The sequence below is a fragment of the Notolabrus celidotus genome, chromosome 12, assembly GCF_009762535.1.
Source record: "Notolabrus celidotus isolate fNotCel1 chromosome 12, fNotCel1.pri, whole genome shotgun sequence".
Taxonomy (NCBI): Eukaryota; Metazoa; Chordata; class Actinopteri; order Labriformes; family Labridae; genus Notolabrus; species Notolabrus celidotus.
In genome coordinates, this window is record NC_048283.1 from 17,505,194 (window position 1) to 17,521,204 (window position 16,011).

Sequence of the window (16,011 nt, forward strand, 5' to 3'; positions counted from 1 at the left end):
CTCCTCCTGCACATTACATGTCACTAAAGTTAGTGGTTAGTTTTGTTATTGACTTTACCTTTTATATCTTGGCTCATGTTATTGAGCAGTAATGTTTTGTTTTGTTCCTTTTTATGTGCAATACAATAAAAATAAATAAAAATAAACACAACCAGAAACATCAAGTCTGCATCTATTTTACAGCATCACTTAAAAGCTAAATTTAGCTGCTAATAGGCTAAATGTAGGGAGAATATAGAGGGCATGGTACTTTAAGGCTTTCTGTTTATTATAGAGCACATCATTTTATAATGCTGGCATGCACTTTTTAACGCAATGCAATAAAGTGCAGCCAAAACTGGACTAGTATCTGACATGGAGAGTGCAAATCATGGACATAGTCTCAGTAATGCCACCCATTGGTTTTGAAGCCCAAAGACAGTGGTCGCTATATTTAGAATGATGACTTAAAACTTTTGGTCGACCTAGTAAGAGGCAAAGAGGCAGGGTTAAGTCGGGGCTTTACCTCCTGACTAACCTCTACAATGTGCCTGCCTGTCACTCAGCTACACCCCTAATTATGTCCAATTAAACACAACTTTTAAACTTAGTGTCTTTAATAGGAAGTGTGGATGAGTAGAGGAATAGGCTATCCAGACCAAAAACGGTTATGCACCCGGCTGTAAACATGTTTATTTGTGCTGTAAAGATGGACATTTCAACATTGATGTTAACAGGATCTCCTGGGTTTTTGGAGCATGCATCAAGTGGACACTCGAGGAACTGCAGTTCCTTTCTCTTCCACAATGGCCTCTATATATTTTTCAACATCACAGATTGCCCCTTTACTGAGATATGTAACATTTCTACTCTTCTAGTAGGGGTTCCAAATTTTTTCATGCCAGGACCCCTAAAATAACAAAGATCAAAGAAAAATAAGTTGTTATGTTGAAATAGTGCAACATTCCTCAACCATCTTGTTTCCCGATGTTCTAAAGCGTTTGTTCAGAATCACCTCAACAATGGACCCAATGGAGGCTGATTCCTCTACACCAGAAAATGCCTCACTGACACTTTGTTTCCACTTACTTATGTGTTCGAAGGCGAGTCAACAAGAAGACCATTTATTCCTATGATCATCTCTGTGATATCTGATATATATGTGAAACTTCTCCCCTCTGTTATGTATTCTGACCAGGAATCTGGCCGGGAACCTTGGCAGAAGACTTCTGTGAGACCATGACAATGTGCTAGCTAAGCTAACAGTTTGCTAACTAACAGGCGATTTCATTCAACAAGAGGAGATTTGAACATGTGAGTAAAATAAAAAATTGAAAAAATACACAATTCAGTTTCTTATCACTCTTCACAGTTTCAGGAATGGGGGGGGGGGGGGGGATGAACCTCCAGTTCTTGTCTCCTAGCTTATCAAGGAGTTGATTTTTCACAGCTAAAATTATGAATATTGTGCGTGAAATTAATGAGCAGATCCTTTTAATGGAAAAGTTTGGTTTTACAGTAGTTTCTCATGAACAACTCTTGTCAATATATGAAAAATTAAAGCTCCACTTCCTCCAAGGTCATGGAATGTTTCTGAACAAGAGGTGAGAATAACAGTGTGACTTAAAGAACATGGAAAACAGGAGGAAAGGATCTGAAGGACAGAACGTGGCTACTCTCCAACACACACTTAAACCATCGTCTCAAGCACTCACAAATGCAGTCGAGCAGTACTCTACATTTAGAATCTCTGCGCTACGCACAACTAAGCAGAAATGAGTCTGAAGTCTGGGCTGAGCTGTAGTCTCTTATTTCTCTCTTTCTTTGTGCATGTCACCCTGTTTCTCCCTCTCTGCCCCTCTCTCTCTGTTTGCCTTGTTTCAGAAGTCAGCATTCTTGTTCATGTTTTCAGCTCCAGTGAGTCACCCTTCTGTATCTGCGTGTGTGCGTATGTGTGTGTGTGTGTGTGTGTGTGTGTGTGTGTGTGTGTGTGTGTGTGAGAGGCTGCTATTTCAGCACTTTCAAGCGCTATCGATTCAAACCAGCCTGCAGGGGGAAAAGCAGGCCCCTTACAGCCACTCACACACACACACACACACACACACACACACACACACACACAATTGAAAAGACAGATGTACACTCGCTCGCACACAATTAAATCATGCACGATTACAGACAAACACAAAAGTCGAATATGTTTTAGAAGTAGATACAGTATATGTGATGTTATTTATGACCCCATGTGTTCAATTGCATGTGTGTTTGTTGTCTGTTTACAGTATGCATGTACAGTGTGCACAGGGTGTGATGATGATTGTATGATTGTGTGACCTTCACTTACAGTACAGTTTAGACCCAGCAGGGAGGGATGAGAGGAGTTACGCACAAGCAGTCAGATGACTCAGTGCTACACTAAAGCCTCTACTTTACGTGTGTGTGTGTGTGTGTGTGTGTGTGTGTGTGTGTGTGTGTGTGTGTGTGTGTGTGTGTGTGTGTGCATGTGCGTGCATTTTGAGAGGGGAGCAGAATATGTAAATGTGTGTAGTTTTACAAGGTTAAACAATTTTTTGTGTTTGTGTTTACATATGTGTGTGAAACAAGGTGTGGAAGTATGAGTACAGTTATTTGCATGCGTTAGCTGTTGAGGCATGAAGTGTGTGTATGTTTGTGTATGTGAAAGTGTGTGGGTTTGTGTACGTGTCCAAAACAGTTTGAGTGCAACCAGAGTATTTGTGTGTTTGTGAGTGTGGAAAACACAAACAGATGTGTGTTTTCAGTGAAGCAGGGCTGTGTGTGTGTTTGTACTACGAATCAAGGTCATCCACACAAACAAACACACACACACACACACACACACACACACACACACACACACACACACACACACACACACACACACACACACACACACACTCTAACAGTTACCTGTTTGTATTTGGACACATGTGTTGCATATATGCATGCAGCCTTACACACATGCATACACACACACACACACACACACACGCACACACACACACACACACACACACACACACACACACACACACACACACACACACACACACACACACACACACAGAAGCACTCACCCTCCAGTGCTTGAATGAAGGATACGCAGCAGGTGTGGGTCAAACCAACAGAGCCACGTCACACCTTTCAGCATGGCGTACTCCTCCGCCGCTGACCTCAGCTGAAAATAGAACCAGGAAGTATTTATTTCAGCAGTTCATTTCCACCCACAGCGGGAATACAGCACAATTATAAAAACATATACGTCTCTCAGTCTGCTTCCAACCGACACTCACAGCCTCCCACAGTTGAAATATGAGGAATGTGATGAAAAACATGGGGATTCCACTCTGTGGTATTTATGGTTTGGAACATAACCTAATATGGGATTACAGAAACAGATAACTAATTTACACCTTTGGTTCAAAATATCCCCTTAATATTGTGTTGTGTTTTGTAAGGAAACCCCAAGCTGACGTCCATCCATACATTTCCTAAGATATTGACTCAGATGTCCGTGATACAACTAATTATCTAGATCTCAACAAAGCTGGTTTTCTGATGATGATAAGGAGATCATTTTCTGGCAATCTAGAAAACAAAGCAATAGCTGGCGGTACAGGGCTCTGTCCTGGAAGCTCCCTACCCTTCCATGTGCCTAGGTGAAATGCCAAAGCCTGAGGTGGGGAGGGCACACCTCCGCTCTCTTTCATGTGCATACATGAAAAGCCAGGGCAGGCAGAGCAGCAGCAAAGAACCCCCAGGTACAGAACAGAGCAGACATCAGTGACAATACATATGACACTGGTAAAATTAGACACAACAACAAAGGAGGTGCACGGGTGGAGGTTAGTTGTTGATCTAACCCTATGCTCAATTTATAAAATTATTTTCCCCTGTGTTCTGTACTCTACATAATTGCAGCCTGGGGAATGGGTGGGTTTTATGTGGGGTTTGTTTTGTTTTGTTTTGTGCTTTTTTTTTACATTTTTTTTTTGTTTTGTGCTATTTAATTTATTATGATTAGTACTATCATTATTATTCTATCATAATTGTGTATTGATGGTATTTGTACATAAACCTTTGCATAGGTATGTGAACATGCACTCTATTTTTTGTGATGTCCATATGTCTATTCATATTTTATTTTTTTTTGTATTTTTTTACTCTATTATATGGAAAGAAAAAATAAAGCAAAAATTTGATCACAAAAAAATAAATAATTTCAGCCTGGATTGCACTGCATGCAGTTTCCTCCAGTCCAAGAAAACTTGGCAAATATTTACGCACTTGTTAAAAGTGCTTCTTGGTTTTATGGTACAAAAATTACGTGTATGAAGCAACACAGATTTTTATCACAGACACTGCTGTCATTCGTTTAAGTGTTGGGTTTGTTGACCCCATCAGCCTTGTCATAAAAACCACGGCGGGTAGAAGTTGGCTCCTGGCATTAAACATGACAATAAGATAATCAAAACATACTTCTTTTAGGTTTATTTCTAGGGCTCTTTGCTTTTATTTTTCAGCTGAAGAGAGGAACTGTGGGGAGAAAGAGGGTGAGGGGCGACATGCATCTAAAAGTGACAGGACCAGGAGCGGAACCTGTGACTAGAGGGCCGAGGACTGTAGCCTCCAAACATGGGGTGCCCACCAGTGGCGGTTCTGAGGAGGGGCCAACAGAGGTCAGTGCCCCTGTAAAACTGAACCTAGGCCCCCCCTGCCCCCCCTCCACACTAAACAAATATTATACAATAAAAAAAGCTTTGGTATCATGCCGATGTTACAGGCGGAACATGCATGTGGCACTTGGTTCCAGTCCCTTAGAGCGCTATGGGACTCATGTTGAGTGTAAACAGCCAAACAGCTGCTGTCAGTCTGCATTTTGATATAGTACACAGTAGTATATATGTCTAGTATAAAGGGATGCACTGATGTTTTGCCAGTTTGTTCTCAGCCGGTCCTCGCTCTTCTCAGTCTCTTTTGTCAGGGTTGAATGTGTCCCTCTGACAACACCCTTGACCCCAGCCTGGCCCCCCCAGTAAAATCGGTCTAGAACCGCCACTGGTGCCCACTGCCCACTTCAACAACTGAGAGGGACGGGCGCCCATTTGTAAGCTGCTTTAACTGCTCCCCTTTTTCTTTTTTACTCAATTAAAAACAGATCTTTGTTTCAAAGTTTGCAATCAAAAGGAGGGCGCTCTTCATTGTTGTGAAAAGCTTTAGGTGTCATTTAGAAATTACTGTCAGAAGTTAGAGCCACTCTATATAGCAACTGATATCACTGTTATTTTAATTCTCCTTTTTTCACTCTTTCAATATCCAGGTTTTAGTTTCTAATTCTTCTCTGTAATATCCTGCTTAACTCGTCCTCTCTCTCTTTCTCTACAGGATCTTTGTCTGTTAATACGGCTCTCCTGGATTTACCACTCTGCCTTTGTCTCTGTTTTCTACCTCTCTATCCCCACACTCATGTTTTATCCAACATTTTTGTCTTGTTTCTCAGTCAGTCTTTACTTGTCTCCCACTGTCTGTTATCTCAGAGCCTGGCAGGGGTTTTGTCTGTCCTACAGTCTATATTTGAGAGCACATGTGCGTTTTTAGTCTCTTTGTGTTCACTCATCTGTGCGTTTGTGTTTAATGGCTGAGGTCAAACACCGACTGATGCCTCCAACCCCGACTCCAACCCATGCATCCTTAATTTGACAGTGCAGTCTGAAAAAGGGGAATGTTTGTCTCAAATATGATGCATTTCTTTTTAAGATAATAATGAATAACAGCACATTCTTTGAATTTTATAGGATCTTGACAAAACAAAAGGAGACCCATAGAAGATTTTTAAAAAACGCATTACAAAAAATGGAAGTCGCAAGCAAGCATACAAATCTGCCAACCTCCTTCTTCCAACTTAATTTCAACAACCATACAACTACTCTCTTCATCTTCCAACCGCTGCATTTTAAAAAGCCATTCATGACATGCAAAAATGCATATGGCTCGCACAAGTTTGTCCGTTCTGTGCTTCTGTAGAAATATGGCGGTGCAAGATGGCAGGTGATTATACACCAATTTGAACATAATCACACTTCTAATATTTAATTTCTACCAAATCAGAGGTTTTAAGGGCACTGAAAACTGAGTGAAGGGTGACAGTTTTTTCAGTGTCTATTTGAAGATGGGGTTTTATCATCTGTCAACATCACAACCTTCAAGCTCAATTTTCAACATATTTTAGTTGACTGTTGCTCCTGCTGATCACTTCGGACTTTCCTTACATGCATACTTATATATACACACATACTTTTTTACACATCATGCACATAGCTTATTACTTGTTCACTTTCGTTCTATTTTATGTTTATATGTCTATGTGTGTGCATCTGTATGTGTTCCTGTTGGCGCCTCTTGGTCAGGTCATGTTTGTAAATGAGAACTGGTTCTCAAACATTTTTACCTGGTCAAATAAAGAAAATAAATCTGTGTTACGACCAGATTTCAGACCAAATCTGTATCAGTCACAAGATTTGTCAAACATTTACAAACATATGAACAGTAGTTTTAAGCCACAACTTGTACATTCTGCAGCTAAAACAACTGTATCACAGTGCAACACAATCACTATTGAAAAAAATTAAGGGCAGTGTGATGTGAACTCACAATGCACCACAGCTGCTTATCACTGTTTGCTATCTAGCTCTGACTAAATTATAACAGCTGTTTGTCAGACATCAATCAAATAAGCACTCAGGGGTTTTGTAGTCGGATCTTCATAAGGAAAATGCACGGTCTCCTTTTTCTGTGGTGAATGTTAAAATCTGCTTTGTTCTTGTCAATATCACACTGCCCATAAAGTGCTGTATTTATACTTTTTTATGACAAATCAAATTTGAGAAATTATGTCTGTGTTTATATTCAGACTACTGCTGGAAATTAACTTTGAGGAAAAACCATCAAAATAATCATCTCTGTTCTCTTTTCAACCTCAAAATAAACAAGTGATCAAAACCATAAGACAAAAATGTGTTTGAGCATTCTGAACTGATTGCTGCCTGTTTTCAACCAAATCCCAACAATAATATGCCTGTTAAAGCTATCTTGGTACAGCAGGAGCTTCATGACAACAGAGATAAATTATCTATAAATAAGTACTTTAATTTAACCTAACCTGCCCCTTTCTCATAGTTGAAATTCCACTTCACACGTAGGATACAATATCTCTCTCTCTCTAAAAAAAAAAAATCTGGCATATTTATTATGGTAAAAGCAAATATTGTAAAAAGACCATTGGCTGTATAAAAACTTTGATGTAGTGTTAGTGACGCAACCCATTCGTTCCTGAATTGGAGTTTTGAGGCCCAACAACAATGGTCACCATATTGGAAATGCTGACTCAAACAAACTTTGGTCGACCGAGTAAGAAGCAAAGAGGCAGGCTTTAGGCTGGTCTTTTGTCTCCTGACTTGACACAACAATGTGCCTGCCTGTCAGTCAGCTACACCTCTAATAATGCCTAATTATTAAACACTTTTACACTCAGGGCCTTCAATACAAATGTGTTATAAAGAAAAATCACCCCTTGTACAGTGTGTCGGAATAGATGAATGGGCTGATTAAATCAAAAACATTTTCGTACCAGGCTGTAAACATGTTTATTTATTTGTCATGTAAAGATGGACATTTCAACATGGGTGTTAATGGGGTCTCTTGCGATTTAGAGCCAGCCTCAAGTGGACACTTGAGGAGCTGTAGTTGTTTTTACTTTTATATTGGCTTCATATTTTTGACATCTCACTAAGACATATGAGAGAAGTGAAGGATTGTTGAATGTATCTGAAAACCAAAAAATACATGCCTGCACTACATCTGCACACTTCACTGGAGTCACACAGTTTCATTTTCTCCAACGACTGTGTTTTAGATCTTTCTTGTACTTCAGGAGTCGGGTTAATTATTTTCTGTTTATGAACACTTGCAGTTTAATCTGTGCACATAATGGATTACTGTTTTGGGAATCAATTTGGCAGTCAGCATGGTAGCATCACTAAAAGTCACTGCAGGAAATCTGGGATTGAAAGATTGGATCAGAACTGAATAGGGGCTGGTTAATCTGTCTCTCTGCGTGTGTGTATGTGTGTGTGTGTGTGTGTTTATACAGTCAAGTATGTGTGTATAATGTATAGCTTTGATAAAGCCGCTCTATAGCTGTTGTAAGATGGGATAACTGAGAGGATGAGACTAACTAAAGCAGCAAGATTAGCAGGAAGTATCTTCTCTGTGTCTCTGCGTAAGGACACCACATGCAGGGTAACCATCACACACACACACACACACACACACACACACACACACACACACACACACACACACACACACACACACACACACACACACACACACACACACACACACACACACACAGTGTCTACTTGTCTCCATTAATCTTAACAGGAAACATTCAGACTGCTGAGGAAAATAGTGTAACAGTCAGCCAGAGTTCCTCTATTGAACAACTTCCACTCAGTAAACTGATGCATCACCATCTTGGAGACAGTGACATCACTGAAAATGTGCCTAATTGTTTCCTCTTTTTTTTTGCTAATCGTGAAACAATTAAAACCCATTTCTCATTTCCTTCCTCACAGAAAGCTGAAGAAAAAATAGAAAGCGTAAATTCTGTTTTTGTTATTGGATTGAGTCACTTGCCAAACTGATTATTTCCCTGCTTGTGCTACAAAGCTCCAGATAAAAACACCAACAAGCTGTGACAAATGTTTTCATTTTATTTCAGGTTATGCTGATGCACAGATTCTTTTATGAGATTTTAAAATGAAACTATTGGTTTTCACAGAGCATGGTTGTTTACAGGTATATAGTAGTAAAATTGGATTTCAATAGTCAGTCTTTAAGTTTGTCTCCTTTTTACTTTCTCAGCATTTTTCAGTCCAGGACAACTCTCAGTTCTGTAAGTACTCCATGTTGGTCTCTAGCTTGAACGAGTTAACTTTATAAAGTGTCAAGCCTGTCTGATCTTATCTCTAGACTGGCTGTTGTCTGTACTATCATCTAAAGATAAGTGTATTTCTGGATGCCATTTATTGAATGTGTAGAGAAACTGTCATTCCCGGCAACTTAAAGCAACATATGTCTGTGAGGCGTTTTTTTTTCGTTTTTTTTCAGACCTGTGATAGAATGTAAATGTCCCCGTTTCCTAACTGACCTATGTTCTCATGACCTCCTTTAAATTTAATACAAGTAAATTATGTACCCTGTTGTACCTTTACAGCTGAAGTGTCTTGTTTCAGTTTGTCTGTTTTCTTTTCCTGTTTGTCTGTTTTTGTTTTGTTGTTTTATATTTTTATTTTATTTATTTATTTATTTTTTGTGGGGTTTTTTTGGTTTGTTTGTTTTTTTTCGTTAGTTTACCTGTATGAATATGTATATACATATCTATATGTCTATACACAGCTAATCTATGTTTAATGCCAGGTGCTGGCAACACTACTCTTGTTATAAAAATGTGAAAAATGTAATGTTCAAAAAAAAAAAAAAGAATTCCAGTACAAAACAAGTAGTTGACATTCAATAAATACTCATTCAGGCTTCACTGTCTGGGTTTTGAAAGTCTGAGTTTTAAAATGATATAAATAGTCAGAAAGTCTAGTAAATAAAGAAGTTAACATCCCCGGGTTCACAACACTTCTGTAGCGTGCGTTAGTGAAATGATCCAGGGATGGAGAAGCTTCTTCAGCTGATTCAGATTTATTTTTAAAATTATGTATTACGCCTGCTCACCGTCATACATTTGCCTGTATGCATCTAAATATAGATGTATATTGCATGCTCTGCTGGAAATAGTGTTGTCTGCTAAACCATTGAACAAATAAATGAAGAGTGAAAAAAAAAAAAAGAAAAAAAAAAAAAAAGATAAGTGTATTTCTGGAAAATTGGAAATCTGGAAAGATTATCTGAACAGGAACCTTGACGTTTTTGTTTAGAACTGTTTGTTCAGATTAACAAACTATGGCAGCTGACTAATCAAACTACACCTGAGGTCAGTCAGGTGTACCTTAGTTTAATCACTGTCACCTTCACCAGTCGACATCAGATTTTCTAGTCCTTTTAAATGGATTTCCAAATTTTTTATAGGCCCAAAATGCCAGTCATACCTTGTGTCTAAACTGTGTTGCCGCCATCCACCACTAGCTTGGGCTGTAGCTCAAGTTAATGTCTACTGCCATAATGTTTCAAAGATCCACTCCCCAGGTGTAAACAAGCACAGTGGACAGAAGACGTCTTTAAGCTGTTTATGGTTAACATATAACCACAATGTTAACTCGCAAGGAGGACTGAAGGTTGGTGGTGCTAGCCCTGCTAGCGTTTGCCACATTTAGCAAACCAGTTTCACATTGTTTACTCCAAATTAGTGTTCAAAATTCCGTGAATTTTCAAAGCTGGAAACTTTCCATGGGAATGAACTGGAATAAACCAGGAATTTACTAAATTCAAGGTTGGCTCTTAATAAGGAACTTAAATATAGTTGGGGAAAATATATTTTAGTATAATCCTGACTAAAACAACCAGATTTCATGAAAGTACAGTTAAATGTATATGCTATTCCTCAATCACATGCACATAGCACACTGCAAACTGCAGGACTATTGAGACCACGCACCGTACATGCACTTTTTATTTGCATGTTGAATTGGACTTTGTTGGAGATAGAGTGGCTTTTTTCATTTAACATTTTGAATGGGACTTTGTTGGGATTGCATTTTTGTAAATTTTTGAATGGGTTAGGTCGGGGGGGATGAGTAATATTTAACTCAACATTCATGTTTTTGTTCTTCAATGAAAGAATTGATTGTTCAATAAAATATTTAACACTTGATAGAGTTCTACTTACAAATAAATCTGTTTTAATTGTATTATTTTGGATGGATGTCTGTTTATAACAAAACAAATATTTATGCTTGGATATAAAACTTTTCCATTAAATTACCCTCAATTCCCAGTTAATTCCAATTGATTCCCATAAATTCCCATGGAAAGTTTCCAATTTGAAATCTTTCTAAAATTCCCCAGCTTAACTTCCCATGGAAATTTACCGGAAAATGTCCACCCCTTTGCAACCCTCCCACCAATATGATGGTGCTGAAGATGATGGTAAAGTCATGTGAAGTTAGCTTTGTTACTATTTAGCCAGCTAGTTACCTGTTGCTAGATGAAAGGGGCTATGAGACGCAAGTGTTGGGGCAGGGACAGCTGGTGATGCCAAAAGGGGAATAGCCGGTAGACCAGACAGTCTTATTTCAGTTTAGCCTGAGCAGTCTGTGCAAGCTACAAAGACCTGGGGCCTCATGTACAAAGACTTGCGTGGATTTCCGACTGAAACATGGTGTACGCTCAAATCCAGAACGTGTTGTACGCACAAAAATATCCAGATGTATGAATCTGTGCGCAAGGATCAACAGCTGTAGAAACGTGTGTACCCGAGCCATGAAGTTGGCGTGAGGCACCGCACATTTTCAGAGTCATTTCACTCTTGATTCATCTGAACTTTGCCGTGAAAAAGAGTGTACACCAAGTTTTTGTGCGTACGCACCCTTGGTACACGAGGCCCTAGGCTCAATTAGAAAGTTCCTGAATTTGGGACAAAGCTACAGTCTGGCATTACTTACACCCCAAGAGACACAGATTTTCTGGTGTACTGTTGGTTTTATAAAAAAAAAAGGCAGACAAGCTGTTGCTTTTTTTCCCTTTCGCTAAGCTATGCTGAGCTAAATTAAGCTAAGCTAAGTTTTATTTCCCACAAACCTTAGAGTGATATTTATCTTCTCTTCTAACTCCTGACAATAAAGTGAATGTGCCTTTGTCAGAATGCTAAACTACTCCTTAAGAGAAAACAACACCACACACAGTTGAATCTTATTGAATGTGAGACTCTTTGAAAGCTAAAGATCTAACTCTTCGCCTCGAGACACCAAGTGTATTTCTATGCGATTCAACAAGTTAAGTTCATGCCCCAGCACCTGTCACTCATCTTGAGTGATTGGCTCCAGCTCAGGAAAAACACTGAAATCTATTGTCAGTTGTAAAAACTAAGATCTGCTCTTCATTCCTGTGTTCCTGTTGCCTTTAAAATAAATGCAACAAAGCCACTCAATATTGGTCAGTTGTCTTTGAGAGGTACTTTTACTCACTCTGATGGTTAAGTCCTGATAGCCACTATTACATAATTGGCTTTTTAAGGAAATGTAAGTGGGCAATTCAAACAACTATTATTCCTGTTTCCATTATACACTGATCCTCAGAGTTAACTGTGCACATATACTGATTTATTGCAACATCTAATCTTAACTGGAGACTTAATCTCCCATCAACATTTCCTCAAAGAAAAAAGGAGTCCTCGAGAAAACACATGAAGGCACAACTAGATACTAAAAGCTCTCTTATAGCCTCCAGGCTCACTGCTCTGGTTGTCATTGTTTGTTTGTTGTATGTTTGGATACATTGAAAACTCCAAGATTTCAGCTCAGTGGAAGCACAAGTTCAACAACTGCACATCTTCTTTCCCATCTGTCTCTGCCACCCACTGGCTCCCCGCGTCTCTTTTTCCTCCTCACTGTCTTTCTGTATTTATCTCATTTATATCTCTCTACCTACAGAAGTGTGCAAATGTCTCTTCCTGATTCCCTCCACCTCTCTGTCTGCGGCTCTGCTTTAGGACAGATCATTTATCTCAGATGGAACTCTGAGCCCCTCTCCATGTTTACATCAACTGTATGCATTGGTTGTGTGCTCCTTGGTGTCAGTGTCTGTGTGTGTTTGTGTGCATTCGTGCAGGTTTCAATTGAGTGTTTCTCTGTACATTTGCATATGTGTGTATGTGTGTTTTGGTGTGTGTCTGACTTGCTAATTTGATTAACGGGTGTAAACAGTTAAGCTAACGGTAATGACTACCAAGCAGTCTGCTGCTGTAGCCAGTGGGCATCATACTGATTACTATCATCATGAAGATAAACCCATGCAGCGGGTTGTGTGTGTGTGTGTGTGTGTGTGTGTGTGTGTGTGTGTGTGCTGAAGCCAGTCTCTAATCTATTATAGCTCAAAGAGAAGTACAGCAGGCAAAGATAAACCGCCAAATTCCCACCATTAGCACCACCGAGGCCGAAAATAAAACAAACTGTGACAGTAAACATGTTGTACTCTCCCTCAAGACCCAAAAAAGCTGCAAAGCAGAACTGACTCACATGATGATATCTTCTCCAAATATTATTTTAACTCTGGTTTAAAAGATATTTGAAAGGCATACCTTTGTCGATGATTGCTCAAATGTTGTTCCTGGCCTTTTCAGTATTTATTTAATTCCTTTAGGGCCTGTGTCCATTTTCACATTATTTTTGCACCGGCAGCGCCAATGTCCTTAATTTCAAGCGCTTCTCATCAGTGCTTACCGTTGCAAGGCGATGAAAGTTGTCTCTGAACATTTCCACTTCCCTAACTATGAATTTTGTTTGACACTTGTCTGCAGTGGTGGACAAAGTACACAGCCTCATTACTGTCAAAGTATAGATACTCCAGGTCTAATATTACTCCAATACAAGTGAAAGTTGCTCTGTCAAATTATTACTTGAGTTAAAGTACTGAAGTACTTGCTTTTAAAAATACTTAAGTATTCAAAGTACTTCTTAAAACATGTCAAAACGTTGTATTTTCAAAATACATAAATGCAGTCAAGTATACTTAGGAGTACATTTGGTTACATCATTACTTGAAATCTCTAAAAACTATACCATGGAATAAAAACAGAAACTAAGTTACTCCAAGCACAGACAACTTAGTTTGAAATGTTCATCTGGAATGGAACAAATGTTACGTAGCTCAACACGCTTTCTCAGGTATGTTTGTATGTTTGGGCAGAGTGAGAAACAGGGAGAACATTTCAAATCATATATATATCATTCTTCATTTCAAAAACCTCTAACTCGGGCTGAAGATATGGACATGGGTGCTCATGTGGAGAATTATAGCCATCATTACCACCTCTACATGAACTGCCTGATCTGAGTGAAATTTGCTCTGTGTTTGCTCCACGTTCAACCGTGGAGACGCACGATATACAGGTATGACTAAACCACTGAGACAAACAGAACTACACAAACACATTTTACTGTCTTAGGGATCAGATTTCAGAAAAGAGAAAGAAATTCATGAGCTGACTTCAAAGCAAAAAGTAGTGAGTAACTAGAGCACTGATAGAAATGTAGTGGAGTAAAAGTCATAAGTATCCTCAAAAAATAATACTCAAGTAAAGTACAGATACTCAAAAAATGTACTTAAGTACAGTACTCAAGTAAATTTACTTTGTTACTGTCCACCACTGCTTGTCTGTATGCTTAACATTTGCTTGTTTTCAAGGATATTTTTTACAAGGGAAATTATAACACAATGGAAAGAATTGTGTTTTGGCATCAGCACTGCTGGTAACACTTTGGTTTTAAATAGAAAATCGGCACTGCCTGTCCAAAAACAAATGTATACGTCCTTTATGTATGCAAATTGTAACATATATTTTAAATGGTTCAATTGTCACTATTTTCCTATGTTGTCCCAAACGTCTGGATGGACGTTAAAAATTATCCATTTGAGGTCTCTCATAGCATTGGGTCTCACACGGACTTCCACTTCTCCTTTGCTGCTGTCCACCTGTTTGGTTCCCATCTGATATCCAACCCAGCTATTCTGTTGTAGTTATCTTTCAGATAACTTCATATGTGTGCTTATAGTTTCTAACCAACTTGCACAATCTTCCCACCATTTCCGAAGTATGTTGTGTTGTATTTTAATGGTTTTGCTTTAATTGCTGTCTACACTGCTCAGCACTTTCTGCCATGATTTCAGGTGTTATATCCATAAGCTTCCAGAGTATGGGCTGCAGGCTTTGTCTATATCTGTATGAGCCTTTAGTGGACAAAGGCCCCCATAGTTCCAGGGTAACTGTTAACTTAGCTTTGTGGTATGGTGGATGTATTCTTTATTGAGATTCAAACTAATTTTAGCCAGGCTAACCGGTCCTCTAACATAAACAAAAAAAGGTATTTTTTCACTGACCTTAAAAACATACAAAAAATACTTGAAGCTGCTGTTGGTAGGAATGGTGTCAAAAACATTACCTTTTTTTCTGCTGGGTTTGGAGAAAAAGTCATAATACCATCAGTACTCATCGGTAAGTGAAGTAATTTGAGACTATTGGGAAACCTCTTTGTTTTCCAATGCCTATGTATAAAGCAATGTTATTATTTCCCTCGTTCCCGTTATGACGGACCAATTATAGCTAATCTCCAATCCTCCGTCCTGAATGGTCGAGTGGCTGCCCCACTACGTCGCCCTGATTAGCTGGGAAGTCACTACTTCCTCATAGAACGCGGACAACGATCTTTTGTGGGCGGGGTTACAGGAGCAGAGAGCGGAGGGGAAGTGTTGTCATTCGAAATCTCTCTCCGAACTGAAGTTTATATCACGACTACCAACAGCAGCTTTAAGAGGTTTTGCAGCATATTAACAAAGCTACACTACCACCCCTTTGGCTTCTTTCTTGTATGTCAAGGCCCAAGTGGTTTCTGGAAAATGTAGGTTTTCCAGACTGCTACATAGAATGACCATGTGGTGAGTTAGTCAGGGAGTGTCACCTAAATTGGCTCTATTTTATCATTTCATGTTGGAAAAGTAATCAAAACACCAATTTAAGCTTAACAGGATATACAGTAAGGAATTCAATGGTATTAATGTTCTTTTAATTTCCCTGAATCAGATTTTCCTTCAGTTGAATTCAATAATATGTAACCAAATTTTAACTGTAGTGGTTTGCATCAATAACCTACTTATAGAGTTTAATCTGCAGTGGAGTCTTATTCTGAAATGTTCCACAATATGCTCTTCTGTTCCCCTCACGGCCCTCTGCTCAGCATTTAAGTTCACACTCCATACAAACACACATACTTGTACACAGCACATGCACAA

At 39.0% G+C, this 16,011-nt stretch overlaps 1 long non-coding RNA gene across 3 annotated transcripts in view; it reads right to left on the reverse strand.

The window, feature by feature from the left end:
* Positions 1–633: 633 nt before the first annotated feature.
* Positions 634–16,011, reverse strand: part of LOC117823044 — a 152,593-nt gene continuing 137,215 nt past the window's right edge. The window contains exons 4-5 of one of the 3 annotated variants that reach the window (XR_004633303.1): positions 3,100–3,175; positions 634–889 (exon numbers count right to left, since the gene is read on the reverse strand). This is a non-coding gene — a long non-coding RNA (uncharacterized LOC117823044). Of the gene's footprint in view, positions 890–1,462; positions 1,573–3,074; positions 3,176–16,011 lie in introns of those variants that run through there. The other 2 variants (XR_004633300.1, XR_004633301.1) reach the window with 2 other exon arrangements.